The sequence below is a fragment of the Pongo pygmaeus genome, chromosome 4 (genome assembly GCF_028885625.2).
Source record: "Pongo pygmaeus isolate AG05252 chromosome 4, NHGRI_mPonPyg2-v2.0_pri, whole genome shotgun sequence".
Taxonomy (NCBI): Eukaryota; Metazoa; Chordata; class Mammalia; order Primates; family Hominidae; genus Pongo; species Pongo pygmaeus.
Window position 1 is genome coordinate 43,986,834 of NC_072377.2, and position 20,911 is coordinate 44,007,744.

A 20,911-nucleotide genomic window follows, 5' to 3' on the forward strand; every position below is an offset into this window, starting at 1 on the left:
TTTGTTGTTGTTGTTGTTGTTGTTATCCTATATATAAACAAGTACTGTACTTAGAGTGGGTGCATTCCTTCTCTTACTTTTGGGAATGCCCTACTCTGTCTATGGACTATTTCACTCCTTCACTTTCTTAATAAACTTACTTTCACTTTGCACTGTGGACTCATCTCGAATTTTTTCTTGCGCAAAATCCAGGAACCCTCTCTTGGGGTCTGGATCAGGACGCCTTTTTGGTTACAGAAACAGATAGACAAAGGAGTGGAAAAACAAAAGGGATAAGCAGAAAAGAGCAAATTTGAATATATCATTTTATATCTTTTTAATCAGTCTCTTAGTCCCGAGAATAGATCAGTTCAGTTAAACAGCTATGTCTCATTCCAGGGGGTGGCATTACAGATGGACTAGGACTGAAGCAGGAAAACAGATTTTTAATAAAAGGTGTTTCTATGAAAACAGAAGAAAAACAAAGGTTAATATCTACTGTAGACTCTACACTAGTTTTTTGACAGTCTCTATAGTTCTTCAGATTGTAGTGTTAATCTGACAGAGTCTCCTGGTTGTAGTTTAAATCAGGTGTTGCAGTGAACTTTCTGAGTATTCCATACATCAACAAGCATAAAGGCTGTTTATATATGTTGCTGTAGTGATTTTTCCCATAGTTTATTCAAGTTGTCTTGCTCCAGTCTGCGGGGCTTCAAGAAAAGCATAGTTTTAACTTCTACTTATTCCAAGTCAGAAAAATAGGAGAAAAAAATTTAAATGTTAGCTTGGAGACTTGTAGCCAGGAGAGAATTCAAGATTTAGTTCAAATGTAGGCAAATAATTAAAACTTAAAAACAATGGACAAAGCTAGAATCTAACAACAGGTATGCTATCATTTTCTTCTGAAACATAATTCTTCTCTCTCCAGTCCCCCTTTTCTATTAAAGGCAAATCATAGTAGGACCAATTTATTTGCAAAGTAAGTTTTAGTTTTATTATATTTGGCCTGATTATTTGCATAAAGTACAGCAAAAATAGTGATTGATCACATATGGCTCTTTTAAAGTTTGGCTTTGTTGGAACTTTTTCATAAGGAATTTCACATTCAACTTTTAAAAACTCTCAAGGCTAAGAAGCCAAGACAAGGATTCACCATCAGACTGCACTTGTAATTCCTGTATAAATTGGATACACTACTCTCTTGTCAAGGTCCCCAAAATATCCTGAGGCTCCTGGGCCTGCCAGAGAGTGACATTCTTTACTACCACAAGGTCAGGAATCTTGTAAGGAAACTGTGTAGACAAGGTATAAGGCTAATTTTTCCAACAGGCTTTTTATAGGCTCTATAAAGTCAACTTCAAATCCTCAAAGCAGTCTGGTCATTAAAAAATGATGCCATTCCAATGAAAGCCTTGGCAAAATAATCAGTGTATCCAACTGTGTTCTGTTACAAAAGAAAACAGATTCCTATTGAATTTGTACAAATAACTATATTGCCAAAAGTGGAGAATACTCACAAATACTTTCCAAATTCTGGAGACATCAGGTAGAGAGAAAGGTTAGTGTTTCAATTGTTCTTTATCCAATTACTGTAAGCTACGTACAGCTCAAAAGAAAAAAACAATTTTCTTGACTCTGGAAAACAAAACATAAAAAGTATCAGCAATGTCTCAAACCAAAAAAAGGTTATGAAAATATTATTTTGGCATTTTATCAGTTCAGCCCCATGTAATTAACTTTTATTCTGCTTGATGTTGGATTAGCAATCTTCATTAATTTATTAGATTTTAAAAAATTATTTTAGAAGTTTTTAACTAGTCCAATGGTGTGAATTCCAAAGTTATCAGAAAACTGTGTTTAAGTGTGTGTGCTGTCAGGGCCCTTTCCATGGATTTTTTTTTTTTTTTTGAACAAGCAGAGTTTAGGCTGTAGCCAATTACAAACCACTTTTGAAAAGAATCCAAGTAAAACAATAATCATAGGTGAATGACAAAAGACTTAGAAGAGCCATGATTACTGATGCAATTGACAAAGAAATTTCATTATTTCTGTGGTATACAATAATTTAACAGGATAACAATTATTACTAATAACATATAATAAGATCTATCAACATTTTAGCAATATGATACAATTTTGGGATGCATATTAATAACAGATTTATACAAATACAACTCAAAGAAAATTAAACAACATTTTTTATTTGATCAGCTTCCTGTATGATTTTAATATACCAAATTAGCCTAATATGTTTCTTTTGGACTTCCAGGGGCCCTATTTGGACTTCCAAGGGCTTTAATGCCCAAAGGTTAGCTTGAGGTAAAAAACATTTAAGTTAGAATTTTAAATTTGATTTTGGAAAGTTTGGCAAATACAAAGGTTCAAAACACTTGATCAAAATAAGATTACAGGTCACTGTAAGATAATAGTTATTCATTTAGCCAAACTGATAATTCAAAAATTTCAAAAAGCAAAAACTTTACTCTTTGACAGAGAGGAGATTCAGTTTTCCAAACAATCAAAAGACATAATAAAAACAGCATTAGAGAAATTCTCTCCTCTTATTACTAATATTTTTTGCAGTTTACTCAAAAGGTAAACAAAAATCTTTTACTATTTCTTATTAATATATACAAAAATCTTGTTCAAAAGAGAAATCCAAATTCTAACTTTGTGCCAGTGTATTATAAACGCTAAAGCTAATTTTAATAAAGCCTTATAAACAGATCAATCCAATTGCAATTATTTTCTTTTCCTTTTTTTGTTTTTTTTTTTGAGACAGGGTCTCACTTTGTCACCCAGGCTGGAGTGCAGTGGTGCAATCTTGGCTTACTGCAACCTTTGACTCCTGGGCTCAAGTGATTTTCCCATCTCAGCCCCCCAAGTAGCTGGGACTACAAGTGTGTACCACCATGCCCAGCTAATTCCTTTTGTATTTTTGGTAGTGAGAGAGTTTCACTATGTTGCCCAGGATGGTCTCAAACTCCTGAGCTCAAGTGATCTGCCCATCTCAGCCTCCCAAAGTGCTGGGATTACAGGTATGAGCTACTGCATCCAGCCTGCAATTGGTTTTGACTGCACAAGAAAAAACATAAAAAGGTTCCATGAACCTTTTATAACCTCTTATAATTGTTACGGTTTTATTTCTTTCCTCAATTTTCTATGTTCATTCAGTTTTAGGTCCTTAAAAAAATAGCAGAGATAGTGTAAACCTGTCTGACAAATAGACCCAGAAAAAAAGATCTAAATTAAATTCAGAAAATGTTTCTATTTTATTTTACCCCAAATTTTAAACTATCTTCATTTACCACAGATTGCTAATACCTTGTGAACTTGAAAAGCGTTTGGGCTTATTTACTTAATTTATGAGTACTAATTTATTTATGTTAAGTTGGTACCCTACAGGCAATCTATAAATATAGACACGTATCCATAAAATATAAACACAAATAAATACTTTATATGATTTTTTCTTTTTTTGAGACAGAGTTTCACTCTTATTGCCCAGGCTGGAGTACAATGGTGCAATCTCGCCTCACTGCAACTTCTGTCTCCTGGGTTCAAGCCATTCTCTCGCCTCAGCCTCCTGAGTAGCTGGGATTACAGGTGTGTGCCACCATACCTGACTAATTTTTGTATTTTTAGTAGAGATGGAGTTTCACCATGTTGGCCAGGCTGGTCTTGAACTCCTGACCTCAGGTGATCCATCCCCCCTTGGTCTTCAAAAGTGATAGGATTACAGGCGTGAGCCATTGCACCTGGCCTACATCTTTAAAATTTTAGCCACGAGACCAGTAAAACTCCTTAGTTTAAAAGGACAGTTGAATTCAAATGCAGCTTTGTAAATGGAAAGGTTACAGTTTGTCTGTCCTTCATGGCTGAAGATCTTACCAAGTTTTAAGAAAAACAAGATAGCAAATTTACATCTCAAAACAGAGAAAATTAAGCGTTTTCAAGAAGAAGTTTGGGTATGTTAGAGAAAGATTAAAAATGGACAACAAGTGATATAGTTTGAGTATTTGTCCCCTTCAAATCTCATGTTGAAATGTTATCCTCAGTGTTGGAGGTTGGGTCAAGTAGGAGGTTTTTGGGTCATGGTGGCAGGTCCCTCATGAATGGCTTGGTGCTGTCCTTGTGGTAATGAGTGAGTTCTTGTTCCGTTAGCTCATGTGAGAGCTGGTTTTAAAAAGAGTCTAGTGTCTTTCTCACCTTTCTCTTGCTCCCTTTTTGGCCATGTGATATGCCTGCTCCTCCTCTTTGCCTTCCACCATGATTGTAAGCTTCTTTTTCTTTTCTTTCTTTCTTTTTTTTTTTTTTTGAGATGGAGTATCACTCTGTTGCCCAGGCTGGAGTACAGTGGTGTGATCTCAGCTCACAGCAACCTCTGCCTCCCAAGTTCAAGCGATCCTCTTGCCTCAGCCTCCTGAGCAGCAAGGATTACAGGCACATGCCACCATGCCCAGCTAATTTTTGTATTTTTAGTAGAGACGAGGTTTCACCATGTTGGCCAACCTGGTCTCGAACTCCTGCCCTCAAATGATCCATCTGTCTCTGTCTCCCAAAGTGCTGGCATTACAGGCATGAGCTACTGCACGCGGCCAATTGTAAACTTCTTGAGGTTATCACCAGAAGCAGATGCTGGCATCATGCTTCTTGTACAGCCTGCAGAATAGTGAGCCAAATAAACTTTTCTTTATAAATCACCAAGCCTCAGGTATTCCTTTATAGCAACACAAAACAGACAAACACACCAATGTAACACAAAATTATAGAAATTCACATAGGATGTTACAATGAAAGATACAAATGAGCAGAGAGGAAATTCAGAAGCCTTTTAAAAATAACTAGCTAAGCCTGGGCAACATGGTATATTACTTTGTCTCTACAAAAGCAACAAAATTAGCCAGACATGGTGGTGTGTGCCTGTAATAGCAGCTACTTGAGATGCTGAGGTAGGAGAATGAGGACATTGCTTGAGCCCAGGAAGTTGAGGCTGCAGTGAGCTGTGATTGTGTGACTGCATTCCAGCCTGGACAACAGAGTAAGACCCAGTCTGATATGGTTTGGATATTTGTCCCCACCCAAATCTCATGTTGAAATGTAATAACTGGTGGGAAGTATTTGGATCGTGGGGGCAGGTCCCTCATGAACGGCTAGGGCCGTCCCCTCGGTGCCAAGTGAGTTTTTTGCAAGATCTCGTCATTTTAAAGTATGTGGCACCTCCCCCCACACTCTCTTTCTCTTATTCCTGCTTTTGCCATGAGATGTGCCTCCTCCCCCTTTTCCTTTCACCATGATTGTAAGCTTCCTAAGGACTCTCCAGAAGCAAATGCTGGCACTATGCTTCTTGTACAGCCTGCAGCACTGTGAACCAACTAAACCTCTTATAAATTACCCAGTCTCAGGAATTTCTTTATAGCAACTCAAGAATGGCCTAATACACTGTCTCAAAAAATAAAAACAAAAACAAAACAAAACAAAAAAGCAAAAAACCCCACCAAAAACAAAAACAAAAACAAACACCTAAATGTCAGAAAGTCATATTTTGGAGGCCAATCTAGTCATATAGGTGGCTTCTAATTTAGTCTCTGTTTTCTATTTAGACCACTGAGTTCTGGGCAGAGCCCATTAAGGAACAGGGCAAACAAAGCATTTGCAGTTTTTAGGGCCTAATATTTGTATATGTAAAAAGTAGGCACAGCTGGAAGACAGAGCATCTAGATTTTTAAAAATCAAGGATTCCACTTTTACACTGAACCCTGGGTCCCCCACGAAAGAGGGAAACACCAAAGGACTGGGCTGCACGGTGTTTCCAGAGTACACCTCACTACAAAGATGTCACCCTGAGGCTGGTGGGGGTGCGTGAGGCATTAGTGAGAGTGACAGATTGTGTGTGAGGCATTAGTGGGTGGGGGACCCATACCAATCAGCCCATTCTGTGATCAGCCCCTCCAACATGGGAGTGTTATTCCGTGGTGGTGAGTATTCCCACAGTCTCCATGTATTCAACTATGCCTTTTTTATAGAATAGAGCAAAGAAACAAGTAGCCTACATACAGTAATAACTATTAATTGCAACCACTGTCAGCTACCTCCAAAACTGCAGCCCTCACCAGTGACCCACCAGCCATTGCACACACAAGGTCAAATTCTCTAATAGGTCAAAGTAATTCCTTGAACCCCCAAAGCCAAAGAGACCAGGTAATGCAATGCAAAGGAGAGTGGAGCTTTAGAACTTGCCCATGACTCTTTAGACTCCACAGGAAGACAGAAGATCATTCCCACAAAGTGGGTGAGTAGCAGCTTTTTCTATGTTTCTTACAGGGTCTTTAGATGTTCCCACAGATCCTTTTATGTGGTATTCAAGACAGCAAAGAGAAAGGAGGAACAAAAAGCCAATGAAGTTTTACGCTTTTCTTAACAAAAATCATACCGCAAGAAATGAAGCATACAAAAAGACCAAATATACAATTAAAAGGAGTTTCAGTAAACTAGAAAAATCTTCAGAAATAGGATCCCAAAGAAAAAAGGCAGAAAGGCCTTTAAATATATATATTTATATAAATATATTTTTGCATATTTATATACATGTATTTATATAAATATATTTTTGCATATTTATATACATATATTTATATAAATATATTTTTTCATATTTATATACATGTATTTATATAAATATATTTTTGCATATTTATATACACATATTTATATATTGTAATAATACATTTATATATTATTATAATATATAATATAAAAATAATATTTATCTATTATATATTTTATAATATTTATATATTATATGTTATATATAATATATAACATATATTATATGTTATATATAATATATAACATATATTATATGTTATATATAATATATAACATATATTATATGTTATATATAATATATAACATATATTATACATTAATAGAATATATAAATAGAATATAATATATAAATATACAAATATATAACTATATATTTATAATATAATATAATATAAATTAAATTAAATATAAATTAAATAGATTTCTATGAATATATAGATATATATTCATAGAAATATATAACTCTATATTAAATATATACCTATATATTTAATATAGTTATAATATAATTCTATAAATATATGTATATTATATATTTATGTATATAACTATATATTCAACATATATGTTGAATATTAGCTTTTAATTAAGCTGACTTCTGATCATAGAGCTTTTTAAAAATATATTTTCAGATCTTTTATTATCAGATTTTAGCTGGGACAAATAGCTGATATTCCTGACTTTTAAACTTTTTTATGAAAGGTAACTTTGCAAGTGACCCAACAATTTAACTAAGGACACATGAGGTGTCTCCAAAGAGGTAAAAAGCAGTCCTCACAAGATACAGATGCACTCAAAGACAGTTCAAAGAAAATAAAGTTTCAGTAGCCGCAAACGGGATTCAACCCACATCTGTCCAGCCATATTCTCTAGTGTCTCAACTTCTCAGCTGACTGTCTACACACAAAGGCCCAAAAGCCTCATATGCCCCCACAGATGGAAGGAGGCAGAAAATCAAAAGCTGTCCATGAAAGGGAAAAGGATCAACAACAAATGGGTACCCCAAAAAGCCAAAAGTCACACAAATATCAGACCAAAAGGTACCGGTTCCCTGACTGGTAATCAAACCCAGACCACAGTAGTGAAAGCACAGAATTTTAACTACTGGACTGAAAGGTGGAGCAGCTTTATTGTGAATCCTATAGACAGTTTGAGCACATATGTTATGATTTTCACTTTGTGTTAGGTCAGATTTTTGCTGTTTAATTTTGTCAAGAGAATTTCTAAGGTTAGCCATGATATTATTATATGTCTTTATTTTAATTTGTTCTGTCTATAAACACAAAGAAGGCAATTGTTTAGAACCAAGCAACAAGGGTTGAGATGACAAAAGCCCACAGTGATGGGACTTTTTAAGACAAACTCCCCTGAGAGCTTGACACATTCAGAACACAAAGTGTGCTGCTTAAAATCTTACATGTCTCACGTCCCAGCCATTTTCAGACTGGTCACCTTATATGACCTGAAAATCATGCCTCATAGATGGTGGAGACCAAGAGAGAGTGCTCCCACTTGGTCACCAGCCACACTTTCAAGGATGTAAAACTAGATGAAAGGGGAATCTCATATGGTTTTCATTTTGGGGGCCCACAACAAAGTTTATATGCTGTTCTGGTCAGAACTACAATTCTGACAAGTCCGCAAGGCTGGCTGGAACAATGGGCTTATAAAGGCTTTAGGCCTATGTTCTACCTCATGCTTGGTACCCTTCTTTATGACATAACAACACAGAAAGATAAAGAAAGAAAAAGTTGATTTCTGGGACAAAAAGGATCAAATAATATGAATACTTAAACCAAAAATTACACCAGAGTCACAACACCCAAGACTACTCACACAAATCCTTGTCTCCCATTAATGAAGATTTTGCAGAGAAAAGAGACAAACAGGGATTTTAACTGTCAACTTGATCAGATTCCACAGAAAGAGAGGCCAGAAGCTTGGCTGGTAAGAAATTCTTGTTCTTCCGGCAGCTAGTCAGGTCCTGGGTTCCCTTCACTGTGGCTTAAGAGCAGAACAGTTTTGGTATCCTGCTCACAGCACCAAAACCGTAGGAGCCAAGCAAAAACTTCCCCTTTGCCCTCTGAAGGTCCACTGAAAAATCAACTGATGAAAGGCAGCTTAATGGGAGAAATGGCACAGAAATTTATTAACATACCCACAAAGGAGAACCACAGAGTAATTATTCCTCATGTCATTTCTTCTTTTAATCTGCTTTTGTCAGTTGACTTTTCAACAAAACTTCAGAGGGCAAAGGGGAAGTTTTTCCTTGGCCTCTATGATAGGAATTGATTCATTCGCTTGTTCATTCAACAAATATTGATTTTGTGTCTACTTCATGCCAGACACTGTTCCAGGTGCTGAGGATATGCAGGGGTGTGAGATTGGTAGGTTGGAGGCATATGACGCATGAAGCAGGAAAACAAGTTCAGTGGCTATTGTAGAAATTCTGGTGAGAAATGATGGTAGCTACTAAGCTAGTAGTAGTGGGATTGGACAGAAGGGCCACATCGAAGAGATTTTTAGGAAGAAGTTGACAGATTGTATGTGAGGCATTAGTGAGAGGCCAGAGATCAGGATGACTTTCAGGATTCTGGCTTTGGTGCCTCAGCCTGTAAGATTCGGAATACCAGAAGGGAGCAGATTCAGGAAATGAAGGGACTCTCCTTTCTTCCGTTTTGGATATTTCATTTGGTACCTGGAGCATCCAAGTGGAGTTCTTCAGAGGAGAGTTAAATTTATGGTGTTGGCACTCAGAGCAATGTTGCTTGAGTTAGAGATTTGATAGCTGAAGCCACAGGAAGAAATGAGATTACTTAGGAAAAGTGAGACAGAAGAGAAGAGAAAATTATCAAGTTTAATGGCTGGATTGAAGAAGAGAAATCTGTTTTCTTCATTTACATAGGAATAAAATGACAGAAGCCAGTGGAGAATAGAAGGTTAAAGAGGAAGAGCTTATGAGTGCCAAATGTTGGTTAGGGGCTGGGAAATCTTTCCCTTTGCCTTCTGAAGTTTTGCTGAAAATCACATATTACTAGGAGAAAAGGCATATAAATTTATTTGGTTAGAGTTGTACCTGACACAGGAGCCTTTAGAATGCGGACCCAAAGATATAGAGGAAACTGTCCATTTTTATCATTAGGTTCAACAAAGTATGGGCAGCTATGTAGAAATATGATTGGACAAAAAGGGTAAGATCTAATGCTAAAGACTGAGTGGGGAAACCGAGAAAGGCCTGTCTGTCTAGATTCTTCTTTGCATCTCTGAGCATGGATTTCATTCTGGGTATGGGGCAGGATGCTGTCTGGAATGAGGGTCTTTAGACCTACAATCAAACAAGGTAGGTCAAATAATTTTTTTTTATGGCTGATTTTTACACAAAAACGTTGGGGGAACGTTAGGATAATACTTTTAGGTTTTATGCCTGGTGTTGGGGAAATGGGGTTCTGGTTTCTATGACCTGCCTTGAGGAAGAAAAATTCTAGTTTCTAAGGCTAGCCTTGGGAGAATGAGGGGCCAGAGGCAGGAGGATAGAAGGTCAGAGAGACTTGCTTTTGAAGCCTTTGTATTGGAGTATTGTTTTTCTGGGATCCTACAGTTGCAGAGATGTGAAATAATCGTAGGATTCTGAAGAGTCCATGAAAGTGCACCCTTTCCAGAGATTGAGCACTCTAGATGCTGCAGCGGGTGTATCCTGCCCGAGGCCATTAAACTGATGAATAAACAACCACTTCTGGGAATCTAGTGCTAAGCAATCTTCTTATTATAATTTTATTATCCATCTAAATTTGCATATTGGGAGGAAAGTAGTAACAATAATAACAGCTAATATTTAGCATTTACTATGTTCCAAATGAACACTTTACATGGATTATCTAATTTAATTATCTTATATTGAGGTAGATCAGCAGGACTTGTTTTCCAAACACTGGTCACAACCTTGCTAATCAAAACAGGAGGCATTAAAGAAATCGGACAAATCAGGTAAAACCAAGATGGCAATGAATGTGATCTCTAACTGCCCTTGATCTGTGTTATACACTAATTATAATACATTAGCATGCTAAAAGATACTCACACTGGTGCCATAACAGTTTACAAATGCCATGGCAATGTCCAGAAGTTACCTTATATGGTTTAAAAGAGGAGGAACCCTTGGTTTTGAGAACTCCTCATCCTTTTCTAGAAAATTTATGAATAACCTGCCCCTTATTTAGCATATAATTAAGGAGTAGCTATAAATATAGTTAGTCAGCAATCCATGAGTGCTACTCTGTCTATGGGGTAGCCCCGCTCTATCTATGGAGCAGCCATTTTCCTGTATTCTGTTGCTCTTAATAAACTTTGTTTGCTTTCACTTTACTTTGCCGGCTCACCCTTGAATTCCTTCCTGCATGAAGCCAAGAACCCTCCTGGGCTGAGCCCCAGTTTTCGGATTCACCTGCATCATCTTTCCTGGAACCCATGAAGGGATTAACAAGCCGAGGGGACCTGCAGGAGACCTTCACTGGACGCCCCCCCTACTAACGTCAATCAGCACCATTTGCCCTCCATGGATAGGTGTCTCCTTTGTTTCCCCTGCTATTTGGGCAATTGTTTCTATTTTATATGAGGTAGGACAGTTTCCTTGTTTGTTTTGCATTTTTTTCTTTCTTTTTTCTTTTTTTTCCAAGACATAGTTTTGCTCTGTCACCCAGGCTGGAGTGCAGTGGCGTGATCTCAGCTCACTGCAAACTCTGCCTCCCGGGTTCAAGCAGTTCTCCTGCCTCAGCCTCTTGAGTAGCTGGGATTACAGGCGTGTGCCACCATGCCTGGCTAATTTTTGTATTTTTAGTAGAGACGGGGTTTCCCCATGTTGGCAAGGCTGGTCTCAAACTTCTGACCTCATGATCCACCCACCTCAGCCTCCCAAAGTGCTGGGATTACAGGTGTGAGCCACCGCGCCTGGCTGCATTTTTTCTTTTGTTATTATGAGTGATCCCCCATTGTGCTGACTTTGGAATGTTGGAGTCATGTTGTTCTGTGCCCCCAATTGTTTTGGAATTGTCCCCATAGGATTGTGGGTGAGAATCCCACCATTGAGGACCTTGGGCTTGTGCCTTTGGGGTTCATTGTTGTCTGCCTCCGGGTTATTCTGGGATGTGTAGCATTTGATGTGGGGGATCGTCATTGGTTGATGCCTGGACGCTCCAGGTTTTTCAGCATTAACTGCTTTTGTCCCTCTAAGATTGTGGGTTAGAGTCCCACTCTAGAGGGATCTAGGTAACCCCTCTAGGATTGTGGGTTAGAGTCCCATCCTTGGGGGATCTTGGTCTCTGTCATCATTTTTTCTTGTTGTCTTTGTCATCCCACTTTTTCTCCAAAATGCTTTCTTCACTTTTTGTGGAATTCAGACTATAAGAATTCTATTTCCTTATTTTAATCTCTCCTTCAATAATTTGCTTATTAAAACTCCTCTTTTGGCCGGGTGTGGTGGCTCAAGCCTGTAATCCCAGCACTTTGGGAGGCCGAGGCTGGTGGATCACAAGGTCAGGAGTTCGAGACCATTCTGGCCAACGTGGTGAAACCCTGTCTCTACTAAAAATACAAAAAAATTAGCCGGATGTGGTGGCAGGCACCTGTAGTCCCAGCTACTCGGGAGGCTGAGGCAGGAGAATGGCGTGAACCCGGGAGGCAGACCTTGCAGTGAGCCGAGATCATGCCACTGCACTCCAGCCTAGGGGACAGAGCCAGACTCCATCTCAAAAACAAACAAATAAACAAACAAAAAAAGCCTCCTCTTTTGTTGCATTCCATTTGCTAGTGGATGCAGCCATCCATCTCTCTACTGTCCACTCATATCTCATAATTCATTTTTGTTATGCCATGCTAACTGTACTTATGCCTTTTTTGCAGGAATTAGTGGTGATTGCCCTACTGACCTTTCTTGAGGGAAAAGGGAGGTAGGCATTTGAAAGAAAAATTAACTAGGCTCTTGCTAGATTTAGAAAAACTTCTGTGTCTGTGGAGATCCTTGTTAGACATGGGGACAATGGCAAGCATCTCAAAGGACTTGCTGCTAGGGTGTCAAAAGCAATTGGATCAAATTCAAATTCTCTTAAAGAGAAAGATCGATTTTCTTTCTTTTTTTTCATGGAAGAAAAACTTTAATTGCTGTTTTAAAAAACATCTGTATGAAGTAGAAATTGGTTTCAATAACATTAGTAAAAAATATGTTCTAGAAAGTGGAGGTAACTGGATGTAAAATTCTGGCAGCAATTTAATAGAACAGTCCTAGACGGTTAGGCTGAGGCCAACACCTAATGAGGATGAAAGCTTTGTCTGTGGGGAATTTTGGATGATACTTGGAGAAATATTACACTGTGCATAAGCCAAATTGAATTGCTTTCACAAGTGTTATAAAGTTTCATATAGTAAAAGGTTTTTTCTACATGCACTTCAATTTCACAGCAAGAGTGGCAGAGAATACCTAAACACAGGAGAGAACATTCATGCAAGATATCTATTTCCTTGATATAATAATGCATACAATTCAAAATGATTGCACTATCACTACGTATAGGGCTTTCTGCAACTACACTGTGGTGGTTATGGAAGGCACTGCCCCCCCAGCATCGACATCTAGAAAGCATCCAATACCTTCTTACGTGTGTTCTCTTTTTGCATTTTTTTCTTCATTTTTCTTAATCAATTCTGCTGTTATTGCTGCTTCTTAGCAAAACTTGTAAAAACAAAATTGTAATCATTGAACATAGCACTCTGGCAATCAAGACGCTTAAAACCTTCAATCTTCTGAGGTGAAGAAAACACGGCGCGACATTTAGAACTCTGATTAACAAAGTGATCACAAATTTTCCTGACTTGAAGACTTCCATAGCTTTCCTGATCAGGTCATCATAGGAGGTGACTTAAGTTTGTTTCAAAGCTAACATAAAAATATTCTGGTTCTGTAGTGATGTGAATAGTCCAATAAGTTCCATCTGATTTCATTCCATTCATCGAATACCCATAAGGATTGAACATTGTGGCATTAATGACAGAACCTGGTATCAGGTTGTGAATTCCACTCTTACAAGTGACATCCTTTGCAGTAACGCCATCTTTCATGTAGAACTGGTCCACAACTGCTGGGTCAAGCCCACTCATCAAATTTTCCAGGGTTTGATCTGGCTGACTGATTACCTTTCTGGGAAATCCAGAGTACATAAGTACCAACTGTCAGAATTCATACTTCCCATACAATATGCTGCTCCATTTGGGAAAATTGCATTAAGAAACTCTATTTCTTCCTGGAAATTCTAGTGTAGGTACCCTTAGGGGGAAGCCTTCATGAAATTCTTACAAGAATAAAAGAAGCTTTGAATTGAATCAAACCCACCGTAATGCCTAGCAAGCTTCAACCAGTGCTTTCAGCAAGAGAGTGGTACCACGTGTCTTCAAAATGAAACGTTTCTTGGAGACAAACATGCTACTCTCACTGAGTACATAAGCTTCCTGGTTGTCAGTTTTTGTCACACTTATCATTGAACGTTGCACATCCTTCAAAAGTATGTCCCACTTGGCCAGGCGTGGTGGCTCACGCCTGTAATCCCAGCACTTTGGGAGGCTGAGGCAGGCAGATCACGAGGTCAGGAGATCGAGACCATCCTGGCTAACACGGTGAAACCCCGTCTCTACTAAAAATACGAAAAATGAGCTGGGCGTGGTGGCGGGCGCCTGTAGTCCCAGCTACTCAGGAGGCTGAGGTAGGAGAATGGCGTGAGCTTGGAAGACCAAGCTTGCAGTGAGCCGAGATCGTGCCACTGCACTCCAGCCTGGGCGACACAGTGAGACTCCATCTCAAAAAAAAAAAAAAAAAGTCCCACTCAGATCTTGGGATAGTGCGAAGATCCCCAGATCCTTGGTTTGCACTGGGCTGCTGCCAGGAGAACCAAACCTCCAGCAGCTTCTCGGTCCCTTCGGAGAAATGTACAGCTTCCATCACCAAGAGAGTAGTGAACAATCAACAACCACAGAAAATCAACTAAATTAAACCTTTTCTTCCACTGCTGCGGCTGCCGCGGCTGCTGTGAATTGTTCCAACTGTGTTACAAAAGTTCAGCTTCCTTTTTTTTTTTTTTTAAAGACTAATAAAATGACTGGACGTGGTGGCTCACGCCTGTAATCCCATCACTTTGGGAGGCTGAGGCGGGCAAATCACTAGGTCAGAAGATCGAGACCATCCTGACCAAGATGGTGAAACCCCGTCTCTACTAAAAATACAAAAATTAGCTGGGCATGGTAGTGGGCGCCTGTAATCCCAGCTACTTGGGAGACTGAGCCAGGAGAATCGCTTGAACCTGGGAGGCGGAGTTTGCAGTGAGCCGAGATCAAGCCACTGCCCTCCAGTCTGGTGACAGAGCGAGACTCTGTCTAAAAAAAAAAAAGTAAAAATTTCCCGGCTTTGTGTGAGTGAAAGTTGAACGTGAATCTTTTGGAAACAGAGGCAGATACAGTTCAGTCTCTTGTATTCCGCTGCTTCCCTGTCAGAGAGAGTAGAGCGAATGCTAGCTAATGTGGCCGGCCATACTGTGTAAGCCGAGACTCATTTTCTACTGCAACACAGTTTGGGTCCAATACAAACTAAGAGACCAAGAAATTTGGCCTAAAAATGGTTTGTTACATTATAGTACTATTTTACAATTCAACTTATTCTGTAAAAAGGAAGGAGAATGAAGAGAAATCCCTTATGTACAGGCTCTTATGGCTCTCTACTAGGATCCTGACTTAAGGGACACCTGTAGAATGTGCCTTGCTCATGTTACATCCAGACACCAAAAAGCCACACTAGATACCCTACATAATCCCCTCCCAGCTACTCCCCATAGAAGGCCCATGTGCTCCCCAACCTGAAGTCTCTTCAGTCCCCAGTTCTGAGGAGGGTGATCTCACCAGTTCCACAGCACAGGATTCTACCTCCCCTTCCCCTTATTAAACTATCCCAAGCCTATATCTCGCCCTGCCCAAGGAAGTAAGCCCAACCAGTATCACCAGGAGTGGGGTCTCATATCAGCCCCTAAAACTGAACTTATGTTCATTGTGAGAGGTAGCAGATAGAGATGACTGGACAACCAGAATACATGTGTTTTTTTTCTATATGTGATTTGGCTTTATGCAAGGAGAAATATAGCTGGTTTTTAGAGGATGCAGGGAAGTTTGCAGAGAAGTTTGTTAAGTTGACCATGTCCTTTGACTTAACTTGGTATGACTTGCAAATGTTGTCCACCTGCTCTATCACAGAGGATAAACAAATGATTCTGGGTACTGCCCGTAAAAATGCAGGTAGAATGCTTATAACCAAGGCCATGCCATTTATCATATGGGGGGAGATGCAGTTCCAGATCTGGAGCCTCAAAGAGATTACCAGAGGAGTTGCCAAGATTTTGAATGCAGAAATCACATGGTAACTTGTTTAATAGAAGGCATGAAAAAGTGTGCGGTTAAGCCAGCTAATTATGACATGATTAGAGATGTAACTTTGAAAAGGATGGAAGTCCTGCTTTATTTCAGGGCTGTCTGGTTGAGGCACTCAGGAATTATACTAATACAGACCCAGACTCCCTGGAAAGGTATGCTTTCCTGGGTATGCATTTTATTACTCAGTCTTTCCTTGAGATTAGAAGGAAGTTACATAAGGCAGAAACGACACTTCAAACCCCCATGGGCCAACTCTTTTTTTTTTTTTTTTGAGATGGAGTCTCACTCTGTTGCCCAGGCTGGAGTGCAGTGGCATGATCTTGGCTCACTGCAACCTCTGCTTCCTGGGTTCAAATGATTCTTCTGACTCAGCCTCCCGAGTAGCTGGGACTATAGGCATATACCACCACACCCAGCTAATTTTTTTTGTATTTTTAATAGAGACGGGTTTCACCATATTGGCCGGGCTGGTCTCGAACTCCTGACCTCAAGTGATCCGCCTGCTTTGGCCTCCCAAAGAGCTGGAATTACAGGTGTAAGCCACCACACCTGGCCAGGCCGACTCTTAAACATGGCCTTTGGAGTTTACAACAGTAGGAACACGGCAGAGGAGGCAGAGAGAACCAAAAGAAATAGTCAAAACACACAGTTCGTGGTGGCTGCCTTGAGCCCCCTACCACCTCAGAGTTACACATCCTGAGGAAGTGCCATGAGATTGGCATCTGGGATGCATAAATGAGAGCCTGACTTAGTGGCCCCTGAGCCAAAGTCAGTGTGCCCTCTGTAAGCAAGAGGACCACTGGAAAAGGGCTGCCCCAGGCTCTGAGGGGATCAACCAAACCCATAATATCCAAGAGAACAGAAGACTCATGGGGCCTGAGATCCCCCACAGCTCCCACTGGACACCTTACTATCTCCACAGAGGAGCTTCCGGTAACCCTTTACATAGCAGGTAACAATACTGAGTCCTTGTTGGATATGAGTCAGCCTCTCAGTTCTGACCCATTTCTCAGGGGCATCGTCTTCTTTTACATTTTGAGCACTTTACTGCTTAAAAAAGTGTCCCTTATATGGTTTAAAAGGGGAGGAACCCTTGGTTCTAGGAACTCCCCATCCCTTTCATAGAAAATTTGTGAATAACCCACCCCTTATTTAGCATATAATTAAGGAGTAGCTATAAATATTGTTAGTCAGCAATCCATGACTGCTACTCTGCCTATGGGGTAGCCCTGCTCTGTCTATGGAGCAGCCATTTTCTGTTGTTTTAATAAACTTGCTTTGCTTTTACTTTACTCTGTCACCACCCTTGAATTCTTTCCTTCCTACCTGAAGCCAAGAGCCCCAATTTTTGGGTTTGCCTGTATCAATTTGATCTTCAAAACAACCCTATAAAGTAGGCATTATTGCTTACATATTTTATACATATAAAAATACTGGGGGTCAGACACGTAAATTAACTTGCCTAAGATCACATAAATAGTGAGCTACTCAGTTGTAAATACATAGTCTACAAGCTTAAACATTATGCTACACTTTGTCGCCAGAATAAATGGATCCTATTGATGCAAACATTCCATTCTTCTTGAATTATATTTCTCACTATAAATAAATAAACAGGCCTCCCAATCATACTAGCATTTGGAATAATATAAATTTGTGAATGATTTGGAAACCAGCAATTGTCAGTACCAGGAAACATAAACAGTGAGTGTAGACTGCTTTGTCTAAGCTTGATTGTGAAATAAAAGAAAGAGATATAGAACTAGTTTGCAATGCAAGTGTATTAAAGAAGTTTCTGTTGCTATTAGAGTTTTTTTAAAATTATATAAACATAAATATGTCAGCTAAAGAAAATGAGGTGAAGGACTACATCAGGGAAAAGAGGGGAAATCAAGGGAGGAAAGGACTGAAGGAGGTGGCAGCTCGCAAATTCAAAGTACAGGCAGTAGGAGTAACTTTGGATGGGAGAAACTGTTTCATTGAGAAATGGAAAGAGATGCAGACACTGCAGGAGAAGAGAATGTTGGAAACAAGATGCTCTCCATGTTCTCAGTGAAAAAGAAGGAAATGTCTTTGCTGAAAGTGAGGGTAGGGATGTAAAAAAAGAGGACTCGAGGAAAGTGACAACAGTTGCAAAAGCTGCTCTGGGAGGAGTGTGATCCTAGGAAAACTATTGGGTGGTGCAGAGGCCCAGTTGAGGTTGGAAAGTAGAGATTTGCAGGGGCGACACTCTGGACCATTTTGTGATTTCTCTCTAGCAACTCCCCTTTTTTTTTGAGACAGAGTCTTGCTTGGTGGCCCAGGCTGGAGTGCAATGGCACGATGTCAGCTCACTGCAACCTCCGCCTCCTGGGTTCAAGCAATTCTTGTGCTTCAGCCTCCCAAGAGGCTGGGATTATAGGCATGCACCACCACGCCTGGCTATTTTGTTTGTTTGTTTGTTTTTTTTAGTAGAGAAGGGGTTTTGTCATGTTGCCCAGGCTGGTCTCAAACTCCTGGCCGCAAGCAATCTACCCACCTCGGCCTCCCAGTGTTGGTATTACAAGCATGAGCCACCGCACCTGGCTTCTCTCTAGCAACTCTTGACAACCTGATATAGGCATTGGGAAACCTGTTAGTGGGAATGTAATTTTGTTATGTAGTTTAAGACAGAAGGATTAAGACAGAAGGGGTTGAGAGGCTGTTCATGGCTTAGACTAGATAGAGAAAGGGTTGAAGATGGAAGATAGATAGATTGGAAGGAAAAAGGAATCAAGACATAGAAATAAGGGAGTTGAAAAGAAAGTCGTGGTCAGACCATGACATGTTGGTGTTGAAAAGTTTAGAGGAAGTTCTGAATGAATAATTAGAACATGTAATATACTACTAATAGCACAATTCAACTAACTGAACTGAGTGCTTGCTGACCAGCAGCAAGGTAATGTAATATCTGGAAATGCTCATTAATCAGATGATGTACAGAGTCCAAGTGATGTACAGATTCCAAGTTTGGCACTTAAAAAGACAGGAACATCAATGTTTAATGTATAAATGTCAGCAAGCAGGCTTTTGCCATTGGCATATTTTGTTTCCCTATTTTACTCGTTCAATCTATTAACTGCTCTTTTTGTTGGCATGTGGTCAAAACCCAGTATCTTTTTTCTATTTCAACTCCTACAGAATATTCACAATGCTTTCCTTCCTTTTAACAAGTATATTCTGACTGCCTAAGAAAGCCAGACACTCTGTTAGGTGTTGATGACATGCCAATGAATAAGATAAAATATACATCTTCAAGCAGCTTGCACTTCAGTGCAGGAATTATACAAATAGGAAATAATATGGAATGCAGTGAACCAAATGTTTATGTCTCTGCAAAATTAATATATTAAAATCCTAACTCCCAAGGTGATAGTATCAGGGGGTAATACCTATACCCAATACCTTGGGTATTGGGAGGTGATCAGATCATGAGGGCAGAGTCCTCATGAATGGGATTAGTATCCTTATAAAAAGAGACCCAGAGAGATACCTTGCTTCTTCCCCATGTGAGGCAATAGCTGTCTTTGAGGACACAGTCCCTCACCAGACAACAAGTCTGCTGCTACCTTGATCTTGGACTTCCCAGCCTCAAGAACTGTGAGAAATAAATTTCTGTTGTTTATAGATGACCCAGTTTATAGCATTTTGGTATAGCAGCCCGAACAGACTAAGACACAGAGTGATAAACACTATAATAATGTTAAAACTTGAGTCTTATGGAAGGGCACTTAACGTTGGATGGCCTGGAAAGGCTTCTGTGAAAAGGTCTCATCTCAAATAAAATTAAGGATCAGTAGGATAATCCAGGAAAATGAACGGGGAGGGAAAAATGAGAGGGACTTGATGTTCACAGAGGACTCCCTCTTTCTATCTATAAAGGGGCTTCTGTTTTCCTTGCTTCTCGTGGTACCTTCATTCCCACAGGGAAGTCATTTTAGCATCCCCTCTCAGAGGATACTCTTTCCCACCAGAATCATTGAACTCAGAACCAAAAGACCTACAGTTAAGTCTCAGCTCTAATTCTTGTTGTTGTGACTTCAGATGTATCAGTTTACCCTAAGCCATTGTTTCTTCACCTTAAAACAGGAATAGGCTGGGCACGGTGGCTCACGCCTGTAATCCCAGCACTTTGGGAGGCCGAGGTGGGCGGATCATGAAGTCAGGAGTTTGAGACCAGCCTGGCCAATTATGGTGAAACCCCATATCTACTAAAAAATACAAAAATTAGCTGGGCATGGTGGCATGCGCCTGTGGTCCCAGCTACTCGGGGGGCTGAGGCAGGAGAATCGCTTGAACCTGGGAGGTGGAGGTTGCACCACTGCACTACAGCCTGGGCAACAGAGTGAGACTCCATCTCAAAAAACAAAAAAACAAAACAAAAAAACAAAACCCCCCCAGGAATAATAGAACCTTCTTCCGAGTTATTGAAGTGATTAAATCAGGTAATACATGTCAAGGTGGTGTGTAAACTGAAATATTACACAGAAAGTAACTATTCTTACTGTCCTAAGGTGGCATGATTTATGCTTTTGGACTCTTGAGCCCATTGTGGAGATTAAGAAACAAAGAATCCGTAACCATCAATATGAATTTATAGTTACTTCTCAGGTCTGACAAGTTTAAACCCTGAAATTAATTGTTCCCTGAGGCTTTCTAAAATTTTTGAGTTAATGCTACAAATTCCTACAATTTGTCCTCTACTCAAAAGCCACTACAGAGGGATGTAGTGCCTAAACTGTCACCTAACAGTAGAGTGTGCCAGCAATGCAATCCTTAGAGTACCTTGGCCACTCTGTCAGATAAAAAGATCACTTGAAAGGGGACTTGACAATTAACATGCCAAATA

General features: G+C 39.7%; 1 long non-coding RNA gene and 1 pseudogene across 1 annotated transcript; both read right to left on the reverse strand.

Moving 5' to 3' along the window:
- Positions 1-318: 318 nt before the first annotated feature.
- On the reverse strand, positions 319-8,772 carry LOC129036050 (uncharacterized). Its single transcript, XR_010126380.1, has 3 exons — positions 8,747-8,772; positions 1,497-1,614; positions 319-689 (listed from the first exon to the last, which is right to left on the reverse strand). It is a non-coding gene; the product is annotated as an uncharacterized LOC129036050 (long non-coding RNA).
- Positions 8,773-13,275: 4,503 nt separating this feature from the next.
- LOC129036049 (S-adenosylmethionine decarboxylase proenzyme-like) lies at positions 13,276-14,569 on the reverse strand (annotated as a pseudogene).
- Between the last annotated feature and the right edge of the window lie 6,342 nt (positions 14,570-20,911).